The following is a 22959-nucleotide window of genomic DNA, read 5'->3' as shown; positions in this document are numbered from 1 at the left end:
CGATTTGCTCGGTTTTGTAATTTGTGGGGAATTCACCATGGTACCGGTATTCCACATCTTCCCACAGGACAGGCTATTGTCGAATGGGCCAACCAAACCCTAAAAGAACATGCTGCAAAAACAAAAGGGGGGAACCCAGGGCTTACTCCCAGAGGAACGATTGGCCAAAGCCTTATTTGTGCTAAATTTTCTTAGATTGACAGGTGATCACAAAGACCCACCAATGGTAGTGCATCATGTTCTTTTACAGGCAGAAAGGACGCAACAAAGTACAGGAATCATGGTAATGTATAAGGACCCAGAATCTGGGAAATGGTGTGGATCAGCAGAAGTAAAACTTACTGGGAGATCCCGGCTAAGTGGGTCAAGCCATGGCTTCGCACTGATGCTGGACCCGGAATTGTCCCAATGGCAACTGGCACGGCACCGGCGGGTGCTGAAGCCACTGATCCGACAGATTCTAACTAATAGAGTATTACTAGCGGACACTGAGTCCTTCAGACAGGTTCTTAGAACAGCGTGCCTTATTGTATATAGAACTTGCTTTAGGTAAAAAGTGTGTTAAGCATAATTTGATTAAACATTGTGTGATTACGGGAAGAGAGTGTGGGGTAAATGTAAAAGTTAGTTAAAGCCAAAATCAGGGGTAAGGTCTATTTCCATTAATAACCTGGGAATGAGGTTGATTGTGTTTCCACAGATACAGGCCCACGATGGACTCCTGTTCAATTTGCACGACCATCATCATCTGGAGCATCATAGATGATGTGACAATGTGAATACTACCTCAGCCTAAAACTAATGTATAGGTCACCTTGCCTAACATAACAGGTCAAGATTCTTTGTGCATCACAACTGTATCGTAAAGCCCACGAACCAATAGACAAGATGGCTATGACTCGTGCAGCGCGCCTGGCCAGCGAGCGCATGCGTCATAGATTGCAACCGAGGCAGACTTTTGGCACCCGCTGGCCACGTGTGCTAAAACCCATTCCTCTGCAAATGTGTAAATACCGGGATTTTCCGAAGAGCATCGGGCTGCTGTACGGTGAGGCCATCGTTGCCTCTGTGGGGACGCCCACGGAAAGCTGGCACCTACCGATTGCTGGGCTGAGTTCGTGGAGCAAGATGGCACAAGAATGTATGGATGGTTCATTTTCCTCATAGTCCTCATGGTCTGGGTCATTAGGGGTAACGGGTTGGCTCAAAGAATTATGGGCATTATTGTAGTTACTGTGATTGTAGCTATTGTAATAGTTTTACCTTGTTCAGCTTATTAAGGAAAATGGCATCCCAAGTTATTTAAGTAAGCCTGGATTGCTCAAAAACAAAAAGAGGGAGAAAGATTTAAACGGAGACCTACGGTGGATTCGACCTTGTTGTGGTATTACAAATACAGACTTACAGCCGCTGCTGGATTTATTGAGGGGCAGCGATAGCTTAACTTCTACAAGACAACTAAGTGCACCGGGACGGCAAGCCTTGACAGCAATTGGACAAAAAATCACATCCTCCATGTCTGGCAGATACGTTCCTGATTTACCCATAAATTTGAAACCTTATGCTGAGATTGATATGGAACACACTGACTGTAGTAAGCAGCATGACAGTGACACCGGTGATTGATCCACATCGGTTAACGCCATGGGACAGTAAGAATGTTTGGGTGTCACTAGCTAAAGCTATTAATCAAACCTCTTTTTGTGTGCTTATGTATTTTATTAGGTATAATGTTGTTTTTACTGTGTTTAATTAATTGTGTTCACAGATCTTTGCAAAGGGCAATACAGCAGGTGTTAAAATTTTACCTCAATCTATTCACAAACAGATAAATTGGCTGAAGAAACATACACAAAGATCCAGCAAGAAACTAGTTGGTTTGATGGGGTGTTAGAGTCAATATTTGGTGGGATAACACCACGGCTAATGTCATTGATTAAGGAAGCCTTACGATGGCTGGGTATATTGATATTAATCTGTGTAATAGTTAGGATTGCATATGGGTGTATGATAAAAGGAGTCTCAAAGCTGACACACCAAGCTCTACTCGCACAAAAAGAAAAAGGGGGAATTGTTGGGAAGTGGCTTGCTGAAAAAGGACATGGGCCTGTGGAAAAGTTGTGCGAGCAGAGTTCTGTGTGAAAGAATGTCAGTTTGAGCAACAAGACTAGGCCTTGGCCGAAAATAGCTGGCTTTACTGATATCGGGAGAAAAACAACAGCTGGTCTCGCTGTTATCAGGAGAAAGACAGGGACGGTGTGACCTTGGCATAACTTCACAAGTAATTTTTGAAGAAGTTCTCATGAGAAAGTTACTGAACACGCGTAGCTGCCAACCACAAGTGGGTGTATTTTAATAATGAATAAACATTAGCAATGTACCAATCATATTAGGACTAGTAGGCATAATTATCGCAAACTGTATAAATATGAGCTATCCGTGCAAATAAAGTTGAATCACTTCTGTCACTCATATTGGGTCGACTTACGTGCATTCCTCCGCCGCTCCAACAGCGGTCTGACAGAGAATTGGCTGATTTTTCATGCCATGGGGGAGCATTTTCCACTGATAGCATTGCATGGGCGCTTGATGGTTCCTTTCTGGGATAGAGAGGGCAAACCGCTCACGTTCTTCCATGGTCAATGCTATTTGGGCAACAGGAGGAACTGCTGGAATGGTTGTTACATTGCCCTGAACCTGTTCCTCCTTCTCGGTGGTCAGTTCCACGGAAGCACCATTTGACCCTGAGTTGTTGTCGCTGGGTCCTGCACAATATTTAACGGGGAGTGCCTGGACGCCATCTCTCCCCCCATCTCATTTCCCAACATCAGTTCTCGTTGTTTTGCATACCACGGAGCCCCCCGCTGGGCCCTGGGTACACGGCAGTCTCGAGCTCTGTGTCCGGGCTTACCACATCTCCAACAACAGAGGTTGCCTGCCCCCACCTCCTGAGCCAACCCTCCGGGTCTGGTTACACAGTTCCTCGCTATATGGTCCCTACCCCTACATAGGTGACAAGCGCCTGTACCCCCTTGCAAAATTTCCTTCAAAGGCACCACCATCGGACGCGATTCTTGTTGTTGCTCCCTTTCCAGTACGTGATGTATCATTTCGCCCAGCGATGAGCCCGCTGGCAAATGAGAGAGAAGCGCTGTGGTCTGCGGGTTGGCTTGAGCCTTAGCACACTCAACCACAACTGCTTCCTTGGCCGTCTCTGGAATGTTTTCAGCCTGTACAGCAAGCTGGAGCCGATCTAAAAAGGCTGTAAACCTCTCGGCAATCCCCTGGTGGATCTTCACCCAAGGGGGATCTGCCCTGTCCATAGCCGTGACACGTTTAAATGTGGCCAAGGCGGTAGTCGCGACTGCCTCGAAGTCACATCCGCACATGCCCTGTGCCTGCGCCTGAGGTGTCACAAACTGCCCCTCCCCCATGAGTCGTTCTATGGTCACTCCCGCTAGGTGATGACCAGGGTCCTGAGCATCAGTCACGACCTTAAGGCACTGAGCTCGCCATTCCTCCTTAAACAACAACAGCAATGATGGGGGCAGCACCCCTCTCATCAGCTGCATCACATCAAAGGGCACAACAGGCATTGAAAGCTGACATTCGAACAAAGTGAGCGCCTGCACGGAATTCACTCCATGCACCTGCACAGTACTCTTGAGTTCCCAAACGGTCTTTACATCAAAAGGTGTCCACTCATACCCTCCCCGCGCTGCCGCCCAAATAAGGAGAACAACCGGCTGAAACTGCACCCCTGCAAGGCAACATTCTTTGGCCACCAGTCGCCAGTCTGTGCCCTCTTGGGTGCCCTCTTCCTGGCGATCCCCGGCCCCCTGCGTGGGGGGCATTAGTGGCACTGTACGCTCCGCATTCTGTATGACCCCCTCAAGCCTCTGCAACAGACCCTGTACTCTCTGCAAAATGTTTGGTCCCTCCTCTATCCAAGTCTGTGGCGCAGGTTTTGATGGCCTCCGTATTGCACCATCCCCCTTCTCGTCAGAACTATCGGAATTGCCCTGCACTGGCACCTCGCGCCACTTCTGCAAGGACCCAGATGAGGGTTTAACCCGTTCTGGCAAAGGTGCAGTAGACTTAGGCTCAGCAGGCAGAGGAGGCTTAATCCCAGGAGGCTCAGTCTGCTCTCCCAGCAAGGGCACCTGATTTCCCTCACAGAGGGGTGTTTCCTCCTCTGCCACTCTCTCCAACCCCCACAGCCTCTTAATTGCTCCCTCCACAGGTGGCCGTTCCTCCCACTCTCTCAACTTACAGTATAAATGTCCCTTAACATCCCTGCCTGGAAACCAGTCCAAGAGGCATTCCTCCAAGCCCTTCCGAACCACCCGCCGTAATTCTTCCCAGGGAAACTTCTGAGGGCGGGGCATATCCGGCCCCGCTGGTACCGTTTCAATAGGAAAATCCTCCGTCTCCGCTGCACTTCCCGCGTACCCACCCTTAATCAGAGAGAGATTGGTCTGCGAGCCCCACTCCACCACCACCCACTCCATCTGAGTCTGACTCACTGTCCCCGAGGGCACCGTCTCCTGCTGTTCCTGAGGCGGCGCCTCATCCGCAAACAAAGCAGCTTGCGCCGCCAACCAGCACGCCCCGGCTTTCTGTCCTTCTGTAACCACCCTCTCCACTTTTCCCCAAGTTTGTAATCGTTCTGCAGCTCTGCACTTGCCCCCGAGTGCAGATTGGAGCAAAGACTCCCAAATCTCTCCCCATTTTGGGGGGTTTAAAACTTCTCTAGGAGAACGAATACCTCCCCGGCGCAACATCGATTGGATGCATTCGCCCATGGGGCCCTTCGTAATCGTTCTGTGGGCACTCACCTCATTAGCTAACACCTTCAATACCTTAATCACCTGCGCAAGTTCCATCGTCGCCTGTGCGACCGATCACGTCGGGGTCACCACTATGTAGCGTTCGCTACATATCAAGGTGCCACGATTAGATCACTGGTGGACCTGGACCAGGGAAAGAGACAGAAAACACACACTGTGTGAGCGCCAACTTCCGCCTTTTATTGTGCAGTTGATTCCTTTTATATTAACAAGGGTAGGCGGGGTTACAGATACATCATAGGGCTGCAATTAACCCTCCATCATACCGTAACATCGCGAGATCTGCCGGACGCCGAATCCTACAATGTCCCCTCCCAATATCTTGCCCTGCCCCAGCCTGCCATTGAGGGGAGGGCAAAAATTTTGGAGAGACAGCCTTGATGCTGTGTCATCACTGCTCAGGATTAGCCAAAGCACTGGTGTGTTATCAACACCTTCTAGCTACCAATGCAGAGCACAGCGCTATGAGGGCTGCTACGGGGAGAATTAACTCCATCGCAGCCAGACCCAATACAAGTCTTCAATTTTTCTGTGGTGAATTAGAGAGATTTCAGAAGTGTAGTCAAAGTGAGAAGATGTCAAAGCAAAGAGACCAAGCAAAAGAAATACTTGATTTTGAATAGCTAGTTCTGCATTCATCCCAATGTATTTGGGTTACAGGAATGTCTTCAAGTGGAGTCGGCACCACCTAGACCCATGTGGCTGGACTGGCAGAGCCACCCCCCTGCAGGGGCAATCCCCATCTCCCAGGCTGAGGCATGCAGTCAAGATGCAAATGTCTTCAGTGCCAAATTCTTACAGGTCTCCAGGCAGAGCAGGACCAATATTTTATGACCCACTGGGGCTGAACCATCAATCCCAGTTCCACCCATCTCTTTATCCATCCATCCCTCCATCCATCCCTCCATCCCTCCGTCCATCCTTCCAGATGTCCTGTATGCAATCGTATAATAAAAGACACCACAGATCATCCACCCTCATCCAGAAATCCAGCCCTTTCATCCTAGAAAGCCATGAGGTTGGTCTCTCATGATCCACCCTGGACAAATCCATGCTGGCCATGCCCAGTCGCCTTCCTCTTCACCTTCCCAGAAATATCATCCAGGAGGACATGCTCAGGGACACACTGCTCTCCTATAGGAGGTTAAACAGCCTTTTGTTCCTCCGGTAATCCTCTGGCCTGTGTTGGAAGACAGCTGCCAACTTTTTTGGAAGCCATCAGGGACTTGTCCTGATCTTCATGATGTGTCAAAAGTGATGCAGGGTGAGCCTTGCAATGAAAATGGCTTGCTCCCTCTCCAGCCTTGGATGATTCCCCTCTGCTCCCAGGGGCTGTTCAAGGCTGAGTGTGCTCAAGTAACCTCTGACTTGATCCCCACTTACTGCTGGTTGTTTTCCTCCAGGGTCCTGCAACCAGTCACAAAGGCCTGGCAGAAGGCACAGCCAAAGAAGTCATTAAGTTCCTCAGCCTTACCTGCTCCTACACTTAGGAAGCTCCACAGCAGGCCCACATTATTCTTGTCTGTACTTTTACAGTTAATAAACCAGTATCAGCTCATCTTGCTGCCTCTATCCTCCCGTGATCTCTCAAGGCAATGGGACCTTCGGCTTTGGCATCATCCCTCCATCCTGGAACGAGGTTTCTACATTCTCTCTGCAGCTTTCCCTGCTTCCACCTCCTGCCTGCTGCCTTTTTGCCCTGGAGCTCAGTCAGTTCACACAAGCAGCCTCTGATATGGTTGCTTCTCTTCAAGGGTATTTGGGGAGATCCTGCTTGTGCTTAGAGGAGGCTGTACTGTAAGGCCTATGAGATTTCCCATGCTGCTTCTCCCTTCAGAGCTGCTTCCCATGGCACCACTTCTCTCAGTCTCCAGAGTGTGTCAAAGTCTTCTCCTCTGGAGTCCCAGGTCTGTGCTCTGCTGCTGTTCTTACTCACTGCCCTTTGCTGACTGATAACCCCTAATTCATGGCCATGACAACCAAGACTGACACTGAACATCATCATATCCTTAACCAGCTGTTCCTTGTTGGTCAGGATCAAGTCCAGGTGAGAATCACCCTTGGTCACCCACCTGGCAGCTGTCTGAAGAAGTTGTCCCAAAAGCATTCAGGCTGTTGCCACCCTGTTGCTTTGCCTTGCCAGGGAATGCCAGGGCACTTAAGTTCACCACAGGAACCTGCTCATGAACCTGGAGACTTCCTGGGGTTGCTGACAAAAGGCCTTTTCTGTTTCCTGTCCCTGAGCGAGCAGCTTGTGACTGCAAACACCAGGTCACTCTTGCTGACTCCTGCTCTGATCCTAAATGACAAAAGCGAGTCATACGTGTTGTCTGTCACAGAGAGGACCTCCACAAATCCAAGCTTCCCTTCATACATGGGGGATACGCATCATCGTCCCTGCTGCTCCCTGGGCACAGCCTGTATCCCTCCATTGCAGCACCACAGATCAGCAATCTGTCCCACCATGTCTCATTTAGTCCAAAAATATCTCAAAAAAGTCACAGTTCTGTGACAAGCTATGGGTCTTCAGCTCCTCCTGGTAATGCATATTTGGACCACAGCATCTCAGCTGTGACAGCATTATGGAGCACAGACTTCTCAAAGGGAAACCTGAACACTGGTCCTGACCAGAAAAATATTGAACATCAAGTTCTTAGGGCTGTGCTGCACTGTGCTGCACGTACAGCACGGCCATCAAACCTCTTCTGTGCTGCACAGATCCCTTGGCCACAGGACAACCTCAGCAGCATGTTGTCACACAAGAGCCTGCAGGCAGGTCCCACTCTGTACTGGACATTACGTCTCCTGCGTGGCCTTGCTTGTACCTGACTATGCAGCAAGATGTTCTCATGAAAACTAATTTCTGCTTGACTGTTGAGACGATGTTTCTTTCTGTAAGAAAATCCTACAGTAGCTTGAATGACCAAAACAGGAGACTGTCTTCTAGGGATGGGGTCTGCATGCTTTGCTGCATTTGGGCCGAAGGCCCAATCAATGCTACACCACCTGGGGTTCCCACCATCTAAAGGGACCAAAGATGATCTGCATGATTCTCTCCTTAGAGTGTTAACGATGATGAACATAATTTTAAAACGTAGCTCAGAGTGTCCGAATCCCTTTCTTTTTGGGGTAATAACAGACCAGCACCTCCTGGGGAAAAAAAACACTCTCAGCACCCTTGGATGCAGCCCCTGTGTTTCACATGGACTGATAAGCGTGTCGGTTGCTTGAGTAACCCCAGGCTTGATCCCCATCCACTGCTGGTTGTTCTCCTCCAGAGTCCTGCCTCACAGCTTAATGGCCTGGGAGACCTAGCTGGTGGTAACCGAGACTGTGACGTGGAGTACCTCAGATCTATCTACATCTACATTTCCTCATTTCAGCAGTGGACCTACCTTATCTCTTTATCTTCTTTAACAGTTCCTGAAGTACCAAAAGTTCATCTTGGTGCCCATGAGTTCTTTTCTGAGTTTCTTCTGAGTTTTGATATGGACCACTGCTGTGCTTGGAGGATGCTGTCCTTGAAGACAAGATGTATACACGATCTCTCTTAAAAAAACCCTGTGCAACTTTGCTTCATGATCATGCAATGCGAGCAGGTCTTGGGTAGGGAAGGGATAGACCTTGCCTCTCTGATGGCATCTGATGATTGATGCCTCTGACTGATGACATTGGTCAAAAGCACACAGGCACCAAATCGCACTCTCTGTGATGCCGTTTGCAGTGTCCGTGATGTACCACCCTGAATGGGAATTGCTTTCTTGTAGGTCCTGTGAGGTCCATGCCAGCCTTGGCATCTGGTGCAGCTCTGTGGCCCTGGATCTGGACATTAAATAGAGTACCTGTCCTGAATTCTGTTAGGCAATGTGGGGATGCAAATGGGGCACACGCTATTATAGCCAGTGGAGGTATAGTAAATTCAGCTGATGGAAAAAAAGAGAGAGACCCAGCTCTCACTATGCTACATGACTGCAGTCTTTCATATGAATACCTGTAAAAAGTGCCATGGAGATAAGGAGTAGGAAAAGGTTCTTTTGGCCTTTATTTGGGCATAAGCTGTCCTGTCACTTGGCCAAAGGAATTCCCCACCAGGCTCATACATGATTCCTGGGATGTTGCCCTGCCTCTATGAACTTCTCCATTAAACTTTGCTGTTACCTACATGTATCTTGGACCATGTCTGGCAACTCAGATGTCAACAGGTATTTGCATCTGAACACCTGACTCCTGCCTTCCATCTTCATTAATTCAGATGGGAGCTGAGACAAGGAGCTCCCATGCAGGTGCCTATTTTGTGCCCACCTGAAGAGAGTCAAGAGGAATCCCAGCTCCTGTGGCTTTGTGGTGTGCATGGGAGGGACCTGAGTCTCCTTTAAATGCCATGAATAGAAACACAGGATGAAACCCCACCATTGACCCAAGGATCCCTCTGTCTGTAGGTGTAAAGGAGATCCCTGACATCCACTCTGTGAGTATCCTGTCTAAAAAATAAGACAAAAGAAGTGGTACATTAAAAGTAACTTTGAGAGAAGGATTATATTTCTGGAACGAAAAAAAGGTCTCATGTAGCTGTAACTTTGTGTCTGAGCAGAAAGTTTTATTTCAGGAAAGAAGTGGCTCTCCCTAGATTAGGAAGGGATCATCACTGATTCCCTCAGCCTGTTTCCCAGCAGGTTCCCCTGGAGCCCCAGGGACACCTGGAGGGAGCCCAGAGGGGGCAGAGAAAGGGCTGCCTTGGGCTGGTCCTCTGCTGCTGAGCTGGGCTGGGCTCCTGGGCTGGAGGGAGCTCATGGCAAGCAGGCAGCACTGCCGAGAGACAGCTCTGCCCAGGAGCAGCTCCTCTGCAAAGCGCAGCAGGGCTGAGGGCACTGCCTGCAGGCACCGAGGGGAGAGGAGGGAAGGGAGAGGGAGGTTGAAGGCAGTCTGGGGTAGGAGGAGAGAAGAGATAGCTGACCTGGAGAAAAAACTTGACAGCCCTCAAAAGGTAAGTCTCTGGCAGCAGGGCAATGCAGCTGTGGTTCCTGGAATGACCTCCTAAAGCTGGCACATCCCACAGCCTATGGGATCTCTCAGGAGGACTCTCACAGTGTCTCCAGTGCAGAGAAAAAGGATGTGCTTTGGAGCACAGCTTCCCTGCTGCACCCTCAGAGGGAGAGGGCATGTCAGCTGCCTTCACCTGGGGATGGCTGCAGAGTGTGAAGGTGGGTGTGCAGCCAGGGGTGCCCAGGGCTGTGTGCTGGGGCAGGGACTCTCGGTCAGGGTAAGTACTCAGCCTGCCTGGGGAACTCCAACAGCAGAGTAGGGAGAAGCTGTGGGTGGAAGAAACAGTTCGCAGCAGGGCATGGTCCTTCTGCTGACAAGAGGGTGCTGTGTGGGTCAGGACAGCTCACAGCTCCAGATCACACCCAGGATATTTCTGAGGGCACTTTTCAAGGGGAAGGTCAAAGCAGGGACACATATAAAGTTAAGGAGCTTTCTGGAGTCTGTGTCTTCTTTTTCCTAGTCTTGGGGAATTTGGGGGGAGAAATGGAAAAGGATTAGTCATGCTGGAACCAGTCCCTGAGACTCCTGAGCTGTGACTTGGAGTGACCAGTAAGTCTGAGAGGAGCCTCCTGAAGTAGAGCACAGAGACTGAGAACAACTGCCTGGCTGTGCTGGTGTCTGGGAGGTGGCATGCACAGCTGGGTGAGGGTAACTCTTTCCTGAGACAGCAGCTGCCTCTCCCCTTGCCTCTCTGAGCCAGTCGATCTCTACTTTTTTCCTTGTTTCTCCACTTGCCTCTAGTTCTGTAATTTTCTTGCCGCTGTCAGGTTCTCTGGGATGGGAGTTTCAGCTGCAGACTCACGCACTGATCTTGTGGGTCCTCCCATGCAGCTGTGTCCATGGGAAAAAGTGTCCCAGCTTTCATATCATCTGAGGGGTTATGCTCAATGCTGTCTGTGGGGCTGGGGAATGAGCTGATTCTCCCTTACAGAGATGCCATCACATCAGGTCACTTGGCTATCACCTCTGAGTGTCCTTCCAAGTTGTTTGCTGCCCTGCAGGATGCAAACCTGTCTCAGAGCAGCTTTCTGTTATCTGAAAGCCCCATGGAGAAGCACAGAGATGCTAGGACTGAGGAAATGCTCTTGGGTTGGTGAAATGATCCCGGTGTGGTTTTGCCTAGAAGCAGCGTGCTGAGACTTTGAGAAATGGTGAGACATTTGGTGGTCTGCAGTGGATGTCTCTGTTCTCAGCAGTGTCTGGTGGGTTTTCAGGGTAAAACATGGGAGCATGATCACCCTCCATCTCAGAAAGGTGCAAGCACATTGCAAGTGGAAACTAGACAGTAGGACAAAGCAGCTCCCCCTGTCTCTGCATTAAGCCACAGGCAATCCTCTTGACTTGCCTGGGTCATGTTGTTCTCCCAGATTGCAGCAGAAATGCTAAAGGATCCCGAGATCGAAGGAAACTCTCCAGGGGCGATGTGGGCAGCTGTAAAAAGCCCTAGAAATCTTAAATTGCTTTTACCATGCTGGTTCCTTAGCACTGGGAGTACAGATGCTGGAAAGCCTTTCTGCGTTAGGAGTGGTTTCTGCTGACAAATTCAAACACCAGACTGACCACTGCCCGTACCAGTCCCATGAATCCACTGCTGCAGAGCAGGGCTGACTTTTCAAGAGCTCATGGGCAGAGGCCCTGCCCTTCATTGCACGCTCGGCCAGTACCAAGATCGGCTCCAGCCACAGGCTCAAGGAAGATCTCCTAGAAAAGGAAAAGGGTCTGTGTGTGTGAGAGTGGGAGGGTCTATGGGAAATGGCTTTGATATTGCTCAGAGAATAATACCCTGACTCTTCAGTGTCTTTTTTCTACTTTGACAGCACCCCATTCCCAGAGGATGAAAATATCCAACAGCAGTTCCATCATCCAATTCCTTCTCCTGGCATTTGCCCACACACGGAAGCTGCAGCTCTTGCACTTCTGGCTCTTCCTGGGCATCTACCTGGCTGCCCTCCTGGGAAATGGCCTCATCATCGGCGCCGTAGCCTGTGACCACCACCTCCACACACCCATGTACTTCTTCCTCCTCAACCTCTCCCTCCTTGACCTGGGCTTCATCTCCACCACTGTCCCCAAAGCCATGGCCAACTCCCTCTGGGACACCACGGCCATCTCCTATGCAGGATGTGTTGCCCAGCTCTTTCTGTTTCTCTTTTTGATGTCAGCAGAGTATTTTCTTCTCACTGTCATGGCCTATGACCGCTACGCTGCCATCTGCAAACCCCTGCACTACGGGACCCTCCTGGGCAGCAGAGCTTGTGTCCACATGGCAGCAGCTGCCTGGGGCTGTGGGTTCCTCAATGCTGTGCTGCACACGGGTAGTACATTTTCACTACCCCTCTGCAAGGGCAATGCTGTGGACCAGTTCTTCTGTGAAGTCCCCCAGATCCTCAAGCTCGCCTGCTCAGATGCCTACCTCAGGGAAGTTGGGGTACTTGTGTTTAGTGCCTGTTTAGTCTTTGGTTGTTTTGTTTTCATTGTGCTGTCCTATGTTCAGATCTACAGGGCTGTGCTGAGGGTCCCCTCCAAGCAGGGACGGCACAAAGCCTTTTCCACGTGCCTCCCTCACCTGGCTGTGGTCTCCTTGTTTATAAGCACTGGTAGTTTTGCCTACCTGAAGCCCCCCTCCATCTCATCCCCATCCTTAGACCTGGTGGTGGCGGTTGTGTACTCACTTGTGCCTCCAGCTGTGAACCCCCTCATCTACAGCATGAGAAACCATGAGATCAAGGATGCCCTGAGAAAAGTAATGATTGGATGCTTTTCATAAGGAATAAACTTCCTCTTGTCTTCTGCATAGTACTTGCATTTCATTAGAGACCCAACCTGTCTTTTGCTGGTCTTTTTATGGTGATTTTGGGTGTGGTTTTATTCCTTCTATTTCACTTTGTTTTACTTATCTGAATGCTTTCGACAAAGAAATGTCTTTATTCCTCTGGTTTCTAATCCACAGTCTGTCTAGCTTTTGTGTGCCCTGGAGACTGTGGAAATGAGCTGTGCCATTCTTTCTGTTTCAACAAAATAAAGGGCCCTGCAGTGTCTTTTTTTTTTCTGAGATCCTTTCTCCAAGACTTTCTCTGCAGCTGCAAGGAGCAGTGCCTGTGTGCAAAGGGGAAGAAGAAAAGAGTCCTGAATCAGCAGCAGTTCCAGGGATCACCAGCGCTTGGTCTTTCCCAAAATGCTCTGTTCCCACTTCCATGCTTTCCTTCTGAACCCTTTGGTTGGTGGAAGGCCTGAGTGCTCTTCAAGCTTGGCTAGAGTCCTGCTGTGTGTCAGGCCTTTGACCGCAGGCAAGGACAGGCAATGGGCACTTGTGTGACAGAGCTGGCCTCCATAGCAGCATTTCCATCACACAAGGGGATCTCCTCAGGCCTTGTGCCACAGATGCCCCCCACCCCTGTGCCTCAGCCGTCTCCACCCCCGACCAGCTGCTGTGCCCTTCAGAGGGTCTGGGGCTGTGGGGTGAGTGCCAAGAGCTCTGTCACACCCTCTGGTGGGCACTGCTGTGGGGCCATGCCAGACTGGGCTGTGCTGGGGAGAGGGCCGGGGAGGTGGAGGGAGGTGAAGGGATGTGGGGAGAGTTTAGGTGGAGCTGATCTGATCTGGAAAGTGCCCAGGAGATAAAAATATCTGTATATGGCTTGGAGTGTGTGACCATGTATGGCAAGGTTTCACATCAGGGTTTTGTCGTTCAGAGACAGGCCCTGTGGCCAGCATGGAAGACATGCAGATGCAGGGGAGAGGAGGAGTCTGGTCTGTGCCATTGGCAGTGTGGACAGACTGTGAAGGTGGCTCAGGGCCTTTGTCACCCCCAGCATCTCTCATTGGCCATTTCTAGCCCTTGCCGGTCAATGCAGGTTTATGGGTGAATTTTGCTGTGAGGCCACCTTCATCTTCCTGCTGGGCCAAAGGCTGGTTTGGGGGAACAGACAGCCCTGCCCAGCTTCTCTCCTTCCCCAGACCCTGGCAGAGCAGAGCTCTGTGCAAAACCCCATGTAGGACAAGGCTGGGGCAGGGCATGGTTCAGGTGCTGGGGAAGCTGCAAAAGTTTGAAGGTCATGTGGTGTTGGAGCGGAGGAGGAATGCACATAAGTCGACCCAATATGAGTGATAGAAGTGATTCAACTTTATTTGCATGGATAGCTCATATTTATAGAGTTTGCGATAATTATGCCTACTAGTCCTAATATGATTGGTACATTGCTAATGTTTATTCATTACTAAAACACACCCACTTGTGATTTGCAGCTATGCGTGTTCCGTAACTTTCTCATGGGAACTTCTTCAAAAGCTACTTGTGAAGTTATGCCAAGGTCACACCGTCCCTGTCTTTCTCCTGATAACAGCAAGACCAGCTGTTGTTTTTCTCCCGATATCAGTAAAGCCAGCTATTTTCGGCCAAGGCCTAGTCTTGCTGCTCAGGCTGACATTCTTTCACACAGAACTCTGCTCGCACAACTTTTCCATAGACCCATGTCCTTTCTCATCAAGCCAATTCCCAACAATTCCCCCTTTTTCTTTTTGTGCGAGTAGAGCTTGGTGTGTCAGCTTTGAGACTCCTTTTATCATACACCCATATGCAATCCTAACTATTACACAGATTAATATCTATATACCCAGCCACCGTAAGGCTTCTTTAATCCATGCCATTAGCCATGGTGTTATTCCGCCAAATATTAAATGTAACACCCCATCAAACCAATTAGTTTCTTGCTGGATCTTTGTGTATGTTTCTTCAGCCAATTTATCTGTTTGTGTATAGATTGAGGTAAAATTTTAACACCTGCTGTATTGCCCTTTGCAAAGATCTGTGAACACAATTAATTAAACACAGTAAAAACAACATTATACCTAATAAAATACATAAGAATAAAAGACTGTTCAGGTAATGCTGTATTGGTTTGGTTTGGCAAGGTTTTGGTAGCGGGGGGGGGTTACAGGGGTGGCTTCTGTAAGAAACTACTGGAAGCTTCCCCAGTGTTCGAGAGAGAGCGAGCCCATATTAGCCGGCTCTGAGACGGACCCGCCGCCGGCCAAGGCCGAGCCAATCAGTGATAGTGGTAACGCCTCTGTGATAACATTTTTAAGAAGGAAAAAAAGTTGGGACGGAGAGAAACTGCCGCCGGAGTGAGGAGTGAGAACATGTAAGAGAAACAAGCCTGTAGACACCAAGGTCAGTGAAGAAGGAGGGGGAGGAGATGCTCCAGGCGCCGGAGCGAAGATTCCCCTGCAGCCCATGGTGAAGACCCTGGTGAGGCAGGCTGTCCCCCTGCAGTCCAGGGAGGTCCACGGTGGAGCAGATATCCACCTGTAGCCCGTGGAGGACCCCACGCCGGAGCAGGTGGGTTCCCAAAGGAGGCTGTGACCCCGTGGGAACCCCGCGCTGGAGCAGGCTCCTGGCAGGACCTGCGGATCTGTGGAGAGAGGAGCCCACGGAGCAGGTTTTCTGGCAGGACTTGTGACCCCGTGGGGGACCCGCGCTGGAGCAGTGTGCTCCTGAAGGACTGCACACCATGGAATGGACCCATGCTGGAGCAGTTTGTGAAGAACTGCAGCCCATGGGAATGGCCCACATTGGAGGAGTTCGTGGAGGACTGTCTCCCGTGGGTGGGACCCCATGCTGGAGCAGGGGAAGAGTGTGATCAGCCCTCGTCCTGAGGAGGTGAAGCAGCAGAAAATAACGTGTGATGACCATAAACCCCATCCCTGTCCCCCTGTGCCGCTGGGGGGGCTTGGTGGTGAAATCCGGGAGGGTAGTTGTGCCCAGGAAGAAGGGAGGGGTGGTGGGAAGGTGTTCTGAGATTTCATTTTACTTCTCATTACCTTGCTCTGGTTGATTTGTAATAAATTGAGTTAATTTTGCAAATTGAGTCTGTTTTGCCCGTGACGGTAATAGTGAATGATCTCTCCTGTCCTTATCTCGACCCGCGAGCCTTTTGTTATATTTTCTCTCCCCTATCCAGCTGAGGATGGGGGAGTGATAGAACGGCTTTGGTGGGCACCTGGTGTTCAGCCAGGTTCAACCCATCACAAATGCCAATGACACACAAAAAGAGATTTGATTAATAGCTTTAGCTAGTGACACCCAAACATTCTTACTGTCCCATGGCGTTAACCGATGTAGATCAATCACCGGTGTCACTGTCATGCTGCTTACTACAGTCAGTGTGTTCCATATCAATCTCAGCATAAGGTTTCAAATTTATGGGTAAATCAGGAACGTATCTGCCAGACATGGATGATGTGATTTATTTTTTTTTTTTTTTTTTTTTTTTTTGTCCAGTTGCTGCCAAGGCTGGCCATCCCGGTGCACTTAGTTGTCTTGTAGAAGTTAAGCTATCGCTGCCCTGAAATAAATCCAGCAGCAGCTGTAAGTCTGTATTTGTAATACCACAACAAGGTCGAATCCACTGTAGGTCTCCGTTTAAATCTTTCTCCCTCTTTTTGTTTTTGAGCAATCCAGGCTTGCTTAATAACTTGGGATGCCATTTTCCTTAATAGGCTGAACAAGGTAAAACTATTACAATAGCTACAATCACAGTAACTACAATAATGCCCATAATTCTTTGAGCCAACCCGTTACCCCTAATGACCCAGACCATGAGGACTATGAGGAAAATGAACCATCCATACATTCTTGTGCCATCTTGCTCCACGAACTCAGCCCAGAAATCGGTAGGTGCCAGCTTTCCGTGGGCGTCCCCACAGAGGCAACGATGGGCTCACCGTACAGCAGCCCGATGCTCTTCGGAAAATCCCGGTATTTATACATTTGCAGAGGAATGGGTTTTAGCACACGTGGCCAGCGGGTGCCAAAAGTCCGCCTCGGTTGCAATCTATGACGCATGCGCTCGCTGGCCAGGCGCACTGCACAAGTTACAGCCATCTTGTCTATTGGTTCATGGGCTTTATGATACAGTTGCGATGCACAGAGAATCTTGACCTGTTATGTTAGGCAAGGTGACCTATACATTAGTTTTAGGCTGAGGTAGTATTCATATTGCTACATCATCTATGATGCTCCAGATGATGATGGTCGTGCAAATCGAACAGGAGTCCGTCGTGGGCCTGTATCTGTGGAAACACAATCAACCTCGTTCCCAGGTTATTAATGGAAATAGACCTTACCCCTGATTTTGGCTTTAACTAACTTTTACATTTACCCGACACTGTCTTCCCGTAATCACACTATGTTTAATCAAATTATGCTTTACACACTTTTTACCTAAAGCAAGTTTTATATACAATAAGGCACGCTGTTCAAAAACCTCTCTGAAGGACTCAGTGTCCGCTGGTAATACTCTATTAGTTAGAATCTGTCGGATCAGTGACTCCAGCGCCTGCCGGTGCCGTGCCAGTTGCCATTGGGACAATTCCGGGTCCAGCATCAGTGAGAAGCCATTAACTTCTGCTGATCCACACCATTTCCCAGATTCTGGGTCCTTATACATTACCATGATTCCTGTACCTTGTTGCATCCTTTCTGCCTGTAAAAGAACATGATGCACTACCATTGGTGGGTCTTTGTGATCACCTGTCAATCTAAGATAATTTAGCACAAATAAGGCTTTGGCCAATCGTTCCTCTGGGAGTAAGCCCTGGGTTCCCCCCTTTTGTTTTTGCAGCATGTTCTTTTAGGGTTTGGTTGGCCCATTCGACAATAGCCTGTCCTGTGGGAAGATGTGGAATACCGGTACCACGGTGAATTCCCCACAAATTACAAAACCGAGCAAATCGTGTAGAACCATAGGCTGGGCCGTTGTCCGTCTTGATTTCTTTAGGCACACCCAGTACTGCAAAAGAAGCGTGAAGATGTCATTCAATAGGTAAGGCCTTTTCTCCAGTTCGTGCCGTGGCCCACATGGCAGCAGGATAGGTATCAATACACACATGCACAGAACGCTTTGCACCAAACCACGTGACATGGGTGACATCCATTTGCCACAACTGCAATGGCAAAAGACCTCGTGGGTTCACCCCACAGCCCGAGCCCAGCCCTTCCTTTTGACAATTGGGGCATGCTTTAACGATACCTTGGGCATCAGTAAGTGGTAAGTCAAATTGCTTTGCTAACATCCTAGCGGGTTGGTGCAAGAATGCATGTGATTGCCGTGCTTTGTTGAAAACGATTCCCTGGAGGAGGCTCCTGTGGTGCTGCAACCAATTGGTCAGCTCTGTCATTTCCCGTTTCTCATCTGCACAGTGTTCTCATATCCAAGAGTTCTACCAGAGGGGTCATATCGCCATTAGTGATACCGCAAAGATTCGGCACCCACTGGATATCTCCCACAAGCTTCTGGACATCATATAACATTGAAATTTCTCATGTTATTTGAACCTTCTGAGGTTTAACATTGCTAGCATCTATGTGCCATCCCAAATACTTCCAAGGTGCTGCCTTTTGCACCTTTTCAGGAGTGATTATTACTCTGCGATGGCTTAATATGTCCTGCAATTGAGTTAAAATTTCATCCTGTGGCAAGTTACTGAGGAAACTGCTTTCTTACAGGCTCTGATGCCCAGGCCACATACACCTGACACATCGTGGGGGAATTGTGCATTCATTGCGGTAACACGACCCAATGGTATCTCTTATAGGGTTCTGCCTTGTTAATCGATGGTACCGAAAAGGCAAACCATTCAGCGCCATCTGGGTGCAATCTTTTAGATTTATAATTAACAAATTCCATTCTTCTGTAAGCATAACTGGAGACGGCAAACCTGGCTGCAGGGCTCCCATACCGCATTCACAGCTCTGAGATCATGTAACAGTCTCCGCTGTCCACTTTTCTTGGGAATGGTAAATATTGATGTATTCCATGGCCTAGTAGAAGGAACAACTTGTCCCGCTCTCAATTGGTCCTCAACTAACCCTTGTATTTTTAGCAGCCTTTCAGAATTTAGCAGCTACTGATCAATCCAAACAGGCTCATCTGTTTTCCAGCTAATTTTCAGGATTGGCTACCCCTCAGTGACCGCTCCTAAAAAGGATGTGTCACTAACGTTGCCTTCATTTGGCTCAATAAATCACGGCCTACGAGGCCAAACAATTCAGTTGGGGTAGTCATGACATAGGGACACGTCGTAATGTGTTCACCACTGGGGAACACGAATGTAATCAGTAGCTGACTTACTAAGGTGGCTTGTGTGCCCCCTATCCCAGCAATACCAAAGTTTGGATTGATCGATGGCCATGATGGAGGCCAAATGCATCGTGAAATAATCGTAACATCAGCTCCTGTATTGATTGTCATCGGTTTCTTGACGACAACTCCATCGGGCCCTTCCAATTGCACTACCTTTTCTGGTTTACCTCTTGTTGTGTCCATGGCAAAGTATACCTGCGGTTTTCCTGTGGAGCCGAATCCACCATCTCCACGTTGTACTTCACCTGGGTTCGGAACCCACGACCTGAATGGAACTAATTGTGCTATTCTGGTACCTTTAGGAATAGAAACAGGAGGGATTACAACATGAATCATAATTTTTTCACAGTCCCACTATGATCTGCATCAATAAGCCCTGGGAGTACCAGAATTCCTTCTAGAGCTGTTGAAGATTGCCCCATTAAAAATCACTAAGTCCAAACCCCCAATGGTCCCTTTATGTTGACTGCAGTTTCCACATCCACTCCGGAGCTTCCTGTGGTGGCGGATCTGGTGGTTGCGAGGCTGCCTGAGGGCTAGCAGCCCAAGACCCTTGCATTCATGTCGTCGCGTGAGGGGCCTTCGCGGTCGGTGTAAAGTTTCCCTTCTTCCTGTATTCTTGGTGGTATGGTTATCTTTCTTACACTTGTTGCAGCACTTACTGTTAGCAGTAACTGTACATTTGCTCCTAATGTGTCCACATTTGCCACAGTTAGAACACTTGACCAAGGGTGTCTTACTGGCCTTGTGTTTCTTTGTAGCTCCTTGGAGAGCTGTAGCAGCATAGGCTACTTTCTGTGAGTCCACCGATCGATCCATGTATTCTATCATATCAACGACGTCTGCATTTTTCGACAAATTACACAGTGCTTTGTGTGTCTTTTCAGTAGCATTTTTAAAAACAAGTGTTTTGAACATGTTTTCTTTCATGCCCTCGTTCATGTCAGGGTGGTCATAAATTGTATTCTCCTGTTTCACCTGGGTAAAAGCATGGCTGTACATATTGTCTGGTACAGTAAGAAAAGCTTGATACACCAAGATCTGTGATAGATGATGAACCTCAGTGACACATTGTAACTGAGCGTTCCCTGATGCGAAGGGTCCAGTACCCATCGGCATCTGCGTGGTTACTCCCCATAGGGGATCTGTTTGTTGTCGTGATATTGCTTGTTCCCTATCACAGAGCTTCTCCCACTGCCAGAAAAACACTAACATTCGGGCGGGTGTCAAAATCACTGTCCTAGCTGTTTAATATCTTAAGGTATCAGCATATCAGCAGAAAAAATGAATTGCAGTATTTGGTGAGTTAACGCAGATTTGATTCCGTACTGACTCACAGCATTCCTTAATTTCTCAATGACCTTCCAGTCAAACACCTCCCATTTTTTCTGTCCATTTGATGCAATAACTGGGAATGCTTGAAGCATAGTCCCTTCTATAATAGCATCTTTTATTACACCCCTCCGATGTCTCTGCCTTACTTCTGCAGCGGCTATTACAAGTGGCTCCGCATCTATCGCGGGTGCGGTTGGTTTCCCCATCTCTTTTTCGCATTTCCTTTAACAATTCTAACATTGTCTCTTTTTGTTCTATTATTAGAGTAGCCAAGTCCTTGTTTGCATTATTTGAATCAGGGTATATGCTAGGTATAATTTGTTCATGTTGAATGGTGGTATCTGGGGGCTGTTTTTTCGTAGGCAGATTTTTACTCACTCCCTGATTCTGTAGGGTTTCCTTTAATCGTACGGTTAGGGAGGCTTAGGAACTGTCGGATGGCTGATTAATATCGGCAGTCCCAGGGAGTGGAGCAGAAGTCAAGGGCACAAGAGCAGGCGAACAAGCTCCAAAAAGTCTCTCTCGCTGCATTATGTTTTTCTCCCCGCTTTTCCCTTTCGCTTGCGGTTGGAGAGAGCGAGCAGCAAAAGCAGACGCAGACGCTTTACGATCTGCTTTCATTTCTTACAGAGTTGTCTTAATCAATTTCCATAAAGTTGCAAGATCTTTAACTTCTTTAGACCCGTCACTAATTTCATCCCATAGGGAGGTTCCGATAGCATTCCAGGTACTAAGCTCAAAAGCTGTACCCACACTAGTTGAAAGGTTTCTCTCCTTGCTTCATTAGTTTTTTAGCTGATTTATCATCGTCAATTACCATATCCTATAATATGTCTCCTAAGCTACGCTATTCACTCTCCTCAAATAATAAATCCAGATTCTTAAAGCATCCCTTAAGACGACCTAAAGCAACTAATCCCGAAACTTGCTTAACGCAATTTATCCCCCGCTTTTCTAAAAAGCACTGTAATAATTTTAGGGCTACCTCTTGATCCATTGCCGGCCGGCTTCTTGATACTCCTTGGTGCTTCCTTGATTAAGGCACCTCGGTTAAAAAGTCTTTGCAGCCTTTTTCCAGTAGCCCTCACTGACGGCGAACCCCTTTTGGATGGTCCAGGCATGAGAGTTAACACACCAACCAAGACGATCAGCGTTCGGTTAATCTTTTGCCCCCCAGTCGCTGCTACCGGTGCTTCTCAGTGTCCGTCGCTCCAATTCCCCTTTCTTCGGTCCCCGTTCGGGCGCCATTTGTTGGAGCGGTGGAGGAATGCACATAAGTCGACCCAATATGAGGGATAGAAGTGATTCAACTTTATTTGCACGGATAGCTCATATTTATACCGTTTGCGATAATTATGCCTACTAGTCCTAATATGATTGGTACATTGCTAATGTTTATTCATTACTAATACACACCCACTTGTGATTTGCAGCTATGTGTGTTCCGTAACTTTCTCATGGGAACGTCTTCAAAAGTTGCTTATGAAACCATGCCAAGGTCAAACCGTCCCTGTCTTTCTCCTGATATGAGTGAGACCAGCTGTTGTTTTTCTCCTGATATCAGCAAGGACAGCAGTCTTCGGCCAGGGCCTAGTCTTGCTGCTCAGGCTGACATTCTTTCACACAGAACTCTGCTCGCACAACTTTTCCATAGACCCATGTCCTTTTTCATCAAGTAAATTCCCAACAGTCACCGGTGGGCTCCAAGACTCAACGTAGTCATCGTCACCGTTGGGCTCCAAGACTCAATGTGGTCATCGTCACTGGTGGGCTCCAAGGCACAATGTGGTCAGCATCACCGGTGGGATTCAAGGCACAACGTGGTTGCCATCACCGTTGGGCTCGAAGACTTAACGTTGTCATCGTCACCGGTGGGCTCCAAGACTCACTGTGGTCATCGTCAAAGGTGTGCTCTCATACTCAACGTGGTCATCGTCACCGGTGGGGTCAGAGAATCAATGTAGTCAACGTCACCGGTGGGAACCAAGACTCAACATAGACATCGTCACCGGTGGTGTGAAAGAATCAATATGCTCGTCATCACAGGTGGGCTACAAGTCTCAACATTGTTATCGTCACTAGTGGGATGCTAAACCCAATGTTGTTATTGTCACCAGTGGACCTGAGAGACAACATGGTTGCCTTCACCGTTGGGCTCGAAGACTCATCGTTGTCATCGTCACCAGTGGGGTCCAAGACTCACTGTGGTTATCGTCACTTTTGCGCTCCAAGACTCAACATGATAATCATCAACGGTGGGCTCCAAGGCTCAACGTAGTCATCATCACAGGTAGGCTCAAAGAATCAATCTGGTCATCGTCACCGCTGGGCTCCAATACTCAATGTGGTCTTCGTCACATGTGGGCTCAAGACTCAACGTAGTCATCATCAACGGAGAGCAACAAGACTCAATGTGGTCATCGTCACCGTTGGGCTCAAATACTCAATGTGGTCATCGTCACTGGTGGACTCAAAGAATCAATGTTGTCATCATCAACGGTGGGCTCCAAGACTCACATTGTCATCATCACTGGTGGGCTCCAAGACTCAACGTAGTCATCATCACCGGAGGGCTCCAAGACTCAATA

General features: G+C 48.7%; 1 pseudogene; it reads left to right on the top strand.

Moving 5' to 3' along the window:
• The first annotated feature begins 9275 nt into the window (after positions 1–9275).
• LOC126036951 (olfactory receptor 14C36-like) lies at positions 9276–12690 on the top strand (annotated as a pseudogene).
• The last annotated feature ends 10269 nt before the right edge of the window (positions 12691–22959 follow it).

Source organism: Accipiter gentilis, unplaced genomic scaffold, assembly GCF_929443795.1.
Source record: "Accipiter gentilis unplaced genomic scaffold, bAccGen1.1, whole genome shotgun sequence".
NCBI lineage: Eukaryota > Metazoa > Chordata > Aves > Accipitriformes > Accipitridae > Astur > Astur gentilis.
This window is presented reverse-complemented; position numbering and strand designations above follow the sequence as displayed.